Source organism: Macrobrachium rosenbergii, chromosome 39 (genome assembly GCF_040412425.1).
Source record: "Macrobrachium rosenbergii isolate ZJJX-2024 chromosome 39, ASM4041242v1, whole genome shotgun sequence".
Classification (NCBI taxonomy): domain Eukaryota; kingdom Metazoa; phylum Arthropoda; class Malacostraca; order Decapoda; family Palaemonidae; genus Macrobrachium; species Macrobrachium rosenbergii.
In genome coordinates, this window is record NC_089779.1 from 8,801,217 (window position 1) to 8,813,244 (window position 12,028).

General features: G+C 36.4%; 1 protein-coding gene and 5 non-coding genes across 7 annotated transcripts in view; 5 read left to right on the forward strand and 1 right to left on the reverse strand.

Moving 5' to 3' along the window:
* LOC136825713 (antifreeze protein Maxi-like) overlaps positions 1–12,028 on the forward strand; it is a 349,030-nt gene that overhangs the window by 237,395 nt on the left and 99,607 nt on the right. The window lies entirely within an intron of this gene.
* Positions 960–1,031, forward strand: TRNAH-GUG (transfer RNA histidin (anticodon GUG)). Its single transcript has one exon. It is a non-coding gene; the product is annotated as a tRNA-His (tRNA).
* TRNAH-GUG (transfer RNA histidin (anticodon GUG)) lies at positions 4,489–4,560 on the reverse strand. Its single transcript has one exon. It is a non-coding gene; the product is annotated as a tRNA-His (tRNA).
* On the forward strand, positions 7,369–7,440 carry TRNAH-GUG (transfer RNA histidin (anticodon GUG)). The gene has a single exon. It is a non-coding gene; the product is annotated as a tRNA-His (tRNA).
* TRNAH-GUG (transfer RNA histidin (anticodon GUG)) lies at positions 9,727–9,798 on the forward strand. Its single transcript has one exon. It is a non-coding gene; the product is annotated as a tRNA-His (tRNA).
* TRNAH-GUG (transfer RNA histidin (anticodon GUG)) lies at positions 11,093–11,164 on the forward strand. The gene has a single exon. It is a non-coding gene; the product is annotated as a tRNA-His (tRNA).

A 12,028-nucleotide genomic window follows, 5' to 3' on the forward strand; every position in this document is an offset into this window, starting at 1 on the left:
AACTGTAAGAAACTTCTAACCACACTTTCACTGCAGAGCTCAAATTTAACTCCGTGATAAAAACACCCAAAGGCAAACTTGCCTTCTTGTTAGCTTGCAGTGCAACGATGATCGCAAACACACGGGTAAATAAACAAGCAAACAAGTATTGGAGGCAAACAAGCGGCGGAGACAAACGAATGGGCAGGCAAAAACAGTCAAAAAACAAATTTCTTGATCCCTGTAATTCTTTCAACTTGAACGGTAAAAACTTCCACCTCCATATGCATCATCAATGAGAGATGGGGATTCAACATTTTCTTGCTGTATCCAAGGATCTAGGTCAAGGTCATACTGACGAGACTTTAACCTTGGCTATAACTTTTTAAGTATAAAGTACAGCCATAACCTGAGGAATGAAGTCATTCAAGGTCATACCTTAAGGTCAAAAGTTCAAATAAGCAAATGCCACTGTTGGCTGCAATGATTTCACAAAATCTTGCATTATGAGATTGTGTGATTGATAGAAGTTACTAGTTAGCATTCCATATCACTACGATATTTATTATAGGACCTTTGACCGAGATCTAATAAGTAATAAGTCTAATATTGATAGTCATTTACCTAAATTCATTATATTCATCTTTCTGTCTGCGAATGTTCTCCACAAGGAAATATTTGTGGTGGAATATCGTGGTGATTTGACTCGACAAGACAATCACGTTGTCGCCGCTAGTTTTCAGGCTATCTCCCCATAACTAGATAAGTTAATTCCTTATCTCATGGTTTAAGAAAGAATCTAAAATCATTTGATTGTAGAGAACACTCAATCAAATCCCGCGTGGGAGCTTCCCGACTACGGAGTGACGCAAGGGAGCCATTTCTCTCCGAATGGCGAACTCCGTATGACTGGCGTCTGAAGACGAAGTTTCACTTCGATTTTGTCATTGTTTGTCTCTACAGATTGTCACCTTCTCACAGCCGTGATCGTATAGTGGTTAGTACATTGCGTTGTGGCCGCAATAACCCAGGTTCGAATCCTGGTCACGGCAAAAGAAGTAACCGCTTTTGTACATTACTGATCTAAAGACCTGAAGATAGCATGAAGAGTGACCCTAGAAGGTGCAGAAATGAAAGTATTTAAGGGGACAAATGACCTTTCTCCCCGCTTTTTCAGAACTTCCTTTACTTACGACTTTTCCCTTATTTACGATTCTTCCCTTATTTTATTTCTTATCGATTCATCTATCGGAAATTAAAATCATCTACATCCGCTTTCAGTAAGAATTATTGGAGGGGAAAAGTCATTTGTCGTGATTACGGCTAACCTATACTAATTCAGAACATCTGTAATGCCTATTGGATATACAAAAAGATATATGAGAACACTGACTAATGTTCACACAGCCTTCAAAGTAGCTTTGTTAAGGCCTGTCCAGAGGCAAAAGCAGCATTCACAAGGAAAGCAAGCTATGTAAATAAGGAAATTGCGAGTTTTAAATTAATGTAGAGATCATGATTGACTCGGCTGAATCAGTTTTCAAAACGACAGCATTCCAGGGATTGTTCTATCAACCTGAGGAAGGACAAAATTCACAGGGTTAATAAAAGCAGGAAGGGAAAAAAACATATTGAATAGAAAGCTTTTTATTATATACATTTGACGTAAGGAGATATGAAGAATATTTAATATTATGGTAAAGAAAATAGTTACTTCATGATCGTGGACAGAAATTTAAAGCGAATTTACATCTAAAAATTATTTTTCAGGTCATCTTATTTAATGAGTGTATTCATTCAAGAGTATTCTCTAACTCATTTTCCTGATGATTTGACTTCGTGAGACTTGTCACACCATCAGTTTTAGCTTGTAGGCCTCATTACTAAATCTTATAGTTCTTTGCATTTTGGTTTAAAAAAATCTGTTACCCCAGGTCTTATACTACGCTTTCTGCCCCTAAAAATAGTCTAAAACTAATTGCACGAGAGCTGACGACCAATTCTGCCTTATCATACGATTCCTGCTTGGTGTTAGACCTCCTCCTTAACACAAAATAATTAAGTTGCTTGCCTTATAAGGAAACTAATACCATACTGACAGAGAAACAGGGAAACACAACGAAATCAGCCTAACAAAATGCTGAACTGGCCGAAAACAAGGAAACAACAGTTGTTATGGTACAAGCCTGGTAAAATTCACACGCAAAAATAAATAAGAAAGTTCATTGAACAGCGAATATCATAATCATGACTGTTCTCATGTGTATTACATTCCCTTTCACGGATCGCTGGTTCAGTCGTATCTCGAAATCCGGATGACAAAGCAAATTGGCCGGAGGAACCATTACGTTAAATTGCAACTGTGGCTGAGCTGAATTATGTGTTCAGTCCCGTACTAAAATACGACTGTTAACGAATTTTTTTAGTATCGACATAAACATTACTATTGCTGCTGTTGTTAAATATTTTTTCGTTTCCTGTTGCTATTGCAGTAGCAGTAGTAGTACTTCGGTATAGTAGTAGTATTCGTTAAACAAGTTTACTAATATTTGATTTAAATTTAAAGATATAGATATGTTTTTAGTTCTGAAGGAAAGAATTGTTAAATCTACAAATTTCATTAATTATATTAGCGAAATCGTAATTTATCGAGACTACCCCAATGTATAAATGTCCCAGATCACAGATAATTTTTAAGTTCATTTTAAACCGCAATAATCAAAAGTGATCACCAATGAGTTTATGAAAAAGTATAACAATTTCATGAAGGCGTGTGTTGGTACCAGCAAAATTCCTGTAAGCACTTACAGATTCACTCTAGGTATCATAATAGTACCTTTAGTGCCTTATCCTGAATAAAGATATCTCTGAAACGCTTGTTTGACAGGTTTTTCAATTTTTTCACTCAGGCAAACCATTCTCTTTTGAAATGCAGAGCTTTGTCTCGCCCCCGTGTTTCCGGAATTATGTGACCTTCCTCTTTTCAAGATTTTTCTTATAGTCACTTGAGAACAGAAAATGTTGATGTTTCTCCTTCGTTGACCGAGGTTGACCTAGGAAGCAATGTCAGTGTTACTCTTTCCAGTCTTAAATGTTATTGTGAGTGTCTGTCAGGTCAGTCAATTAAAACTGACCGTTACAGTGGTCCTAGTCTGCAGTACTTCTTGGACCAGCTTCCGCAAGAAGTGCAAAGACTTAGAATTCGAGTAAACACAGTTTCCAGTAGAGAGTTGTCTGCTCCTAAGGAGGAGAAATTCTTCTTCCTCCACCTAAGGCCAAAGCCAACCGTATTTTAGGTCAGTCTATTTACTGAGGGCTACTAGCACAAGGGGATAGTAAGTGGTATAAACAGCGCATAGCTGTCCCAGTAAATGCTAGTGGTTTGGCTACAAATATAATGGGCTTCAAGGATTGCAATCAGTCTCATTTCCAATGACCAGAGGCAATCACTCTTACGGGATTTCTGGGAAATAAAATAGCAACATTCATGCAGCTCTACAATGTGTGAAAGCCATCAAATGGCTGGGGCATGGGGTTTGCAGCTTCGTATCATGCACTGAGACTGGAAAAAACCGAGCAAGAGTTAAATGCTAACAACTGAGGTTTTGACTGTGAATTAATGTAGAGCGGAACAGTGGAGAGAATTTGATTGTAGACCTATTTGAGGAGAGAAGGTGGATTGTAGATTTTTTAAAGAGAGAAAGGTGCATGTAATGACACTTGGTAATGAAAACGAATGATTGTTTCTCGGCTCACTTAAAGGTGTAAAGCTAAGGTGAGGATAGCTCTTATAGGAATGGAAGATTGGAGAGGGGTACAAAAGTATAAATATGTCAGATTTAGGATAGTATGGGTAAGATTGAGTTTGGCAAAGAAAAAAATGTAAAAGGGAACGTAAATGGTTTTTGCATGGGAAAGCATAAGATTTCTGGGAGACGGTATCTATGTCTGGCTCGGTTTGTAGAACATGGTGGGAAAAGCTAGTTGCTTTGAATGTAAAAATAGATAATAGAGAATGATTTGGCGTTGTCAGCTGTTCAGGAGTTCTCTTAGTACATGAGAACTCAGAGATTCTGGCTGTGTGAAATACGTGATATGTATTGGTCTCCGGAGAATATTCACAAGCAGTACAGAGAGAGGAGGTTTTTATTTGCAGGGAGAGAGTACACATGCAGGATAAAGGTGAATGGCATAATGTGTATAGGGAGCTTGAGTGTTCTACTGATGAGTTTCCTGTGTAGGCATACTAAGAGGCTATTGTTGTGGAAGTTTCCTGCACAGGGGCTTCATCCTCGATTCGGTAGCTACCGTATGAATATAGCAGTGAACGTTTTCTTTTTTCTGCCCACTCTTGCTGTTCGTGGCCTCTCTACTTATGATCTAAAATACCTATGTTCTTTGCAGAGATTAAAGATTCTTAAAATTGGCTGTGACAGTATAATCCAAAGATTAACAGACATATCTATTATTTTCTACTTTTTGTCTGAAATTATTTAAAAGGCTCGTCACTGCCGTGACCAGGATTCGAACCTGGGTTATTGCGGCCACAACGCAATGTACTAACCACTATACGATCACGGCCAGGTGTGAATAAGTCAGTAAGTTGCAAGCGGCGCAACTTATCTTGACAGTCTTCCTCGATTACCTGTGCGAGAGCGTCAGTTTCTCCCTCGGCGAGGTGCTTGCAAAAGACATCGTATCTGCTATCTGGCACCCCACCTCTCTCTCTCTCTCTCTCTCTCTCTCTCTCTCTCTCTCTCTCTCTCTCTCTCTCTCTATATATATATATATATATATATATATATATATATATATATATATATATATATATATTATATATAATATACTGGTCCCTTTTTATTACAACTATGAATGTAATTGTGATAACCACAAAGCCCTCCACAACTTTTCGATTTCTTCACACTTTTAGGATGAGCTTGTCACTACAAAGCCTAAAGATCCAAATGAAGGAATAATGAGGAAATTCTGACACCGGTGGCACGATCCGAACTCGCATTCGGGCATATCAGAACGAGGTCGGATTTTGTGGGTTAACTCGACCTCGTTCTGTGACAAGTGTGTCCAAAAAGTGTGAAGGAATCGAAAAGTTGAGAGGGCTTTATGGTTAACACAATTTCACACACGCACACATACACACCACATAAATATATATATGTACATAGTTATACATACATACATATATATATACTGTATATATATGTGTAATATAGATAGATATATATATACACATACATACATACATATACTGGTGGATATTGTAAGTTTTCGTTTATAAGTTAAATATGACAGTGAAGTTGTAGTTTATGAGTTTCTTACAAATATTCTCAATTATCCTCATTTTCTTCCTCTGTTCCTCAGGTAACTGATGGAGTAAAGAACAAAAGTTCATTTTGATGGGAGTTTGGTTGATTAGGACGTTTTGTCCTAGAAACATTTTCGACTACAAATGAGAAAGTTTACAAAAAAAACACACTTATATACACCATTCTTTTGAAGGAATGTGTCAAAGATATAACTACTTATTGGTTAATATCCAGTAGCCAGCAGTTGACGTCTCAGAGTTGACAGTTAAAACATACGGATTTGTTATCAAATTTGATTATAACCGGACCGTTAACAATTACCAAGAATTGCTATTCTAATATTTATATACTTGGAAATAACCAAACAAAAAGTAAATAAATGGATACCGAAGATCAACTAAGAACAGTAAAAGATACATTCAATAAGTATATGTAAATTAATCAATACACTTTCCACTCACGTAAAAAAGTATATGTAAAGTATGAAATACAAAACTATCAGTATCAGGACAGAACAAGATGAAATATGAAGAAAACAACTATTTCTAAAATATTTTCATAAGTCAAACATCGACGGCACTTTTTCCTATTCTGATGTATTTCTTCTCCTTTCACGATCGGAAGGTAGAATTAATACATTGATTCTTTGTACATTGACAGAAGCCTAATGGATATTTGTGTGTATGGCCTCAAGGTATTTTAGTACATATGTTTATATACTATATATATATATATATATATATATATATATATATATATATATATATATATATATATATATATCTATATGTGTGTGTGTGTGTGTGTGTGTGTGTGTGTGTGTGTATGTACACAAATATAAAAGCACTTGACCAGTCAACGAATTTCGGCAAAGCTGACAGGAAAAACCACTGGAAGACTGAAGATTGCGGAAACGTCGTTGACGTTAATTCAATCCAAATTCAATATTGATGTTTCCAATGTAAATTTTATAGGTATATAAATCAATTCATGATCACGCCCACGGAAAGTCGAGTCCTGGAACCGACTCAGCGAGTTTATCAAACACACACGGATCCGTTTTCTGTTGACTGAAAGGTGGTGTTTTTTTTTTTTTTTTTTCCTAGAAGTCACTCAAGGTTCATTGTTCTGTTCGCTCCCTTTCAGTGTATCAACATATTTACTTTGCCCAGTAATTGATTCCACATGGCTATTGCTGATAACTAGGTTCATCGCATGAAATTCCGGTAGGTAATGTACCATTGACATTGGCTCTGAATACTAGTGCAGCCATTTTATCATTCTGCTGCTACTGTCACAAAAAGAGAGAGAAAAAAAAGTTTAGCCTCTGATAGAAAGAAAATGGTATTTGCCTTCGGTTTTTCAGAAATGAATCATATAATGTTTTGCTTAAGCTGTGTGGGCTTAAATACATTATGTTGCTCGATTGTACCGTCACTGAAGCCATACAGTAGACTTGATATATATTGACTCGTAAACAGAACTTTTTAAAGTAAAAAATTGAGTAATGGCAGAAAAAAAAATCATCCACGGAGTGATTTACAGCATAAAATAGATTTGAAAATTGAACCCGATTTGAAATTAAATATTTTTTAAAAACTGTCTATTGTTAATTTTAAAATACTCTCACGACAAATATTTTGAAGACTCCTCGAGCGAGAGGCGATAAGTCTATGAGATTAAAATGACTAAAGTACTTTCAGAATACCAAATAGATATGCAACAGGTTCACATAATTTTTAGAATACTATAAGGCTTGATGAGCGTCTGCTTGAAATTATTATTATTTGATGAATAATGAGCCAACACACTCCGAAGGAAATAATATTCCTTAAATTTACTGCAGGAACGTTAATGTGCAAACAAGACAGCAACGACTCAGCCTGTCACAATACCTCAGTTTCAGTCCCAAGCAAACAAACAAAATAATGTAATGAGTCCTAGGAAAGAACGAAAATGTCACACAAATAGTAATTTTCCAAAGGACTGGTAACCTGCTTCTCATGTATAGCTTCGTGTGACTACAAATGTCTAATGTTTTTGTGACGCTGTCACATCTCATCCAGCCGTGATCGTATAGTGGTTAGTACATTGCGTTGTGGCCGCAATAACCCAGGTTCGAATCCTGGTCACGGCAGAGAAGAATTACGTTTTGCGATGAAACGCGGGGCTCTAAAACGAGAGAGCAACAGTATGCATCGGGTAACAGCCGGCCGAAAGTCTAATCATTGTTTTGTAACTGCAGTTGTCATGGGTCGAATCTTAGCTGGGTCATAGGACTGTTGTTCTCTCTTGCTATAAATAGTATAAACGTTAAGGCACAGTTAACTTCAAAAGATAGATCATTTGTTGTGGTAGAGATAAGCAAATTTTAATATATAGTCGCGAATAGCAGGTATCACTGCGGAGAGAACATAATTTGTGCTATAATAAATATGAATATTGACTAATAATTAAGTAGCATTTGTCGTTTAAGATAACTGGGTCAGCTTATCGCGGTTCTGCCTTATCACTCCACGAGAAGATGGTATCAGGGAGATTGTCATTCAAAAACACAGCCTCATTTTATCAGATGTAAACTGTAATTTGCGTATTATGTTTTTGAAATGTTAATTATCATTAAGCAGTGATTAAGCTAGAATTTAAGCAGGCTAATCTCTTTATGTTAAACTTATGTAAAGGGAAGGTGAAAAATAAATAACGACGTTCTCAGAACAATCACACGCGCACACACATATGCTCTATGAAAAAGGGACGCTTGAGAAATGTTTAATTTTTTATTTATTTATCTAGTTAGCTTTTTTCGTGTTTTAGAATTGTGTTTCACTTATGGTAATATTCAACTAAAAATTGTCCTTGTAGATGAAATACTTCCAGTATAATATTTTGATAATTTAATTTCACATCAGTTCGTTTGGAGACATTATTCTAAAGATACCCTATACAAGCTGTGCGTCTCACAACATCCCGTTTTCTTTCCATCCACCCTCGAACGTCATCTCGTTTTCTGTTGAATCTTCCAAGGGTAATTTCAACGCGACTAAATTTCACCGAATGGGAATAGAAAACTCCAAAAGCTAGAATTCGGAGTATGCCACAAGCTGACTATCCAAAAATGATGGAAATTATACTGCAATAATTGAAAAGCAATTACTGTAGTCATGTACAGAACATGAATAAACTGCCAAATAGAGATTCATCAATGAAGTCACCACCTGCAAGGTATGCTGTGAAAAATTGGAAGAACACTTATGCCATTTTCTGGTAGCCTTAGAATATTATGATAAAACGATGAGCAACGATAAAGTACTAAAACCCATATTTGGTAAACAAAATTGTTAAACTGTGGTGAATTTCTAGTTCATCAAAGTTAACATGAAGCCACAAAAAGAACACTGGATAAGATTTGGCAATTAAGGAAAAAATAAAATGTGGCAAATAAGAAAATAACAGGATGTGGCAACTAAAGGAAAATAAGATGTGGCAAAAAAGGAAGATTGATAAAATGGTCGCAATATAAAAAGGGGAAAATATGTGGATAATAAAGAGAAAATATTAGAAGAACTGAGAGCAGGTGATTAACCAAACACCACTCTGTATTAAACAGGTTTATGGGACACTAATGCAAACGCAAAGCATTGTTTCTTTTATCGAATATCACCCTCATCTTCTTTAGTTTAATCTCTCTCTCTCTCTCTCTCTCTCTCTCTCTCTCTCTCTCTCTCTCTCTCTCTCTCTCTCTCTCTCTCTCTCTCTTGACTGTTTTTAACAGGTCTGGAATTATGAAAATGGCCTCTCCCCACTATATTCAGTGTTCGTTTAAGCTGAACTAATGCATGATCTAACATTTGCATGAAACTAGCGATATAGTGTTCTCGTTGCAAGGTTTAATAATTATCCCATAAAAATAGTTATTGCACAGGAAGTTTGTCCATGATGACGGACCCAACAGGATAGATAAAATTCAACAGATATATCACATATTTTCACATTTTCACTCTAGCATCACATGGCAAGATAACATGTAAGGGGGATTCAGCAGCTCTGATCTTTAGTTTCTTTAATCCGCCCCCCGCCCCCACCCAGCTCACATACAGAATTTGAAAAATACAGTGCTTGGGTTCCCAAGAGGAGACTGATCGGTTGAGATTTCTACTCTCTTTGAAAAACTGGGAAATGTTTTCAAGTCTTGCTTCTCAAAGGAGCTGATGTATGTATGTATGTATGTATGTATATGTAAATAATAATCACACTAGTAAGATACATACAGTTCACTCAATAAATTCACAGGCCACAGTACAGTAATGTTTCGAAGGAACAATCAAAGTCTTAAAGAGAGAGAGAGAGAGAGAGAGAGAGAGAGTCACCTGAAATCAAGACCATTAACCTGGTTTAGCTGCAACAATACAGGCGTGTTCAACTAGCCGTGATCGTATAGTGGTTAGTACATTGCGTTGTGGCCGCAATAACCCAGGTTCGAATCCTGGTCACGGCAGAGAGACAGTAGTTTTATGCTACTGTCAAACTGAGGCACAACGTAATTTGTGATTGTGATACAGGGAGCGTCAAGTACCGTAGTGTAGATGAGTGGGCTATCATACAAATAAATAGTTACCTTTATCTTTTATTTATAAACCTACTTTACAGAAACCCATGTGCCTATAGATATGTACTTAAAATCAGGGATGCAAGACTTGACATAAACCAGCAAAATCTCTCATGCGAAAAATTACTCCTGAGAAATTACTGAACCTGTTTTCACGAAACCTTTCATGTCTCTTGAAGAGATTAAGTTTGTTGAACAATGAAATGTAGAAAATAGGTGAAGATTACAAAACAGTAGAACAAAAACAACTGGAGAACAAAATATTTGGAAAGGGCCTATCACACCGAATTATTCAATATTTATACTATACTAAACTATACCCTTTTATATATATATATATATATATATATATATATATATATATATATATATATATATATATATACATACACACACATATATACACATATACATATATATAATGTATATATATGATAGTATGTACATATAATCTGTTTTCCTCTATCTTGGCGAAAAATCTAAGGTCGTTCTGTACGTCTGGCAGTATCCCATTTTCTTTTTATTGCCTTTGGATGACATTTCGTTTTCTGTTCATTCTTACTTGGGAGATTTCAACACAGTTGCCAATATTATCATAAATCACTTCTACCTCTCTTTTTAGCCTCAATTTCTTTTAAGTATATCTTTTTTTTTCTAAATACACAGACTTCTCAGTATCACTCTACTGTGCATCTCATACATCACATTTATCACTAGCACTAGCCCCTTCAGTAACAAATACACCAAACTCTCTCTCTCTCTCTCTCATAAATTATATGAAGCGTGAAAAGATGAAGCAGTCCTCCTAATATTTGATTTTCATCCCCTCGAAAGAAAAAATGCTATTCAAATGTCTTCATAGGATATTCTCTTAAGCTTTTGATTTTTTCTTATTCCTTTTTCATGAGAAAGGCCAGTCATTCCTAAACCATCATCATCTTGGAGGGATCAGAAAAGATTTTACACATTTCTTTTTAACTTCAGGTTATGAAATTTTATTGTACGGAATTTCAAAGTAGTTGCCCTTGTTGGCTCTCAAGCATCAATGCTTCAGTGGGGCGGGTGAGAGAGAGAGAGAGAGAGAGAGAGAGAGAGAGAGACCGAGAGAGAGAGAGAGAGAGAGACCGAGTATCAAGAATGTTCACCTGAGTTGGATGTCTTGTTAACCAAAAGTTCTCGAATGGCCGTGATCGTATAGTGGTTAGTACATTGCGTTGTGGCCGCAATAACCCAGGTTCGAATCCTGGTCACGGCAGGGAATGTGCCAATTTTTAAGCGAAATAAATGATAGCTCGTGAAATAATTACCCAATTAAGTGAATTTATCTTGAATTGATCAATCATAATAGGAAAAGATAAAATACAAGAAAAGAGTCAATGCCAAATGTGCGCTTCTCACTGATGAGTTATGAATAAACAGTATGTTCCAGATACTTCTGCAAAGCTTGGCGCTTGATACACCTACACAGAAAGCTCATCAGGAATATGTCAAACCCACTCACCTCTGTCTGTAGCCACCTGTTGTGCTTCCTAGATATTAGAGCTCTTACTTTTCAACAGCTCATCCTTGAAATTTGTTGAGGTCTTGTTGGGTTTTCCTGTTCGTAACACCTGATTTTACATTTTTTCACTCTCCTTTGACTGTCTGTTATTTCTTCAATTATGAACCTTCACACTCTGATCACATTCTAAATCCGAGTGCTTGGTTTTTTAGCTTTTTTGGTAATTGTAATGCGTGATATGGAGCTGCAAATCACATGTCCTAGGTCATTGTCGGTATTTGCGTCCTGCAACTCTGTGAGAGTGCTATTATCATTATTTTCCAACATCCTGCAGAAGTGACTGTGGTACTGTTTCCATCATGAGAAGTCTCTTGAAGGGTATTTTCTCCCAAAAAAGGGTCTACAGTCCGTCGCTAGATGCTCTTCTTGTTTTGGGACCAATTACAGTTGTATCTCAAGCCATTGGGTTGCAATGTCCAGGTTATACATTTTACTACAGCCTTATTAAATAGACTAAACTGATGTACATGGCTGCTGTACCATTGAGAAGGATTCCACAGCCTTCCACTAGAAGCCACTGGTACCTATTATGGAAGGAGGTAGCAGTTTTAAAATGAA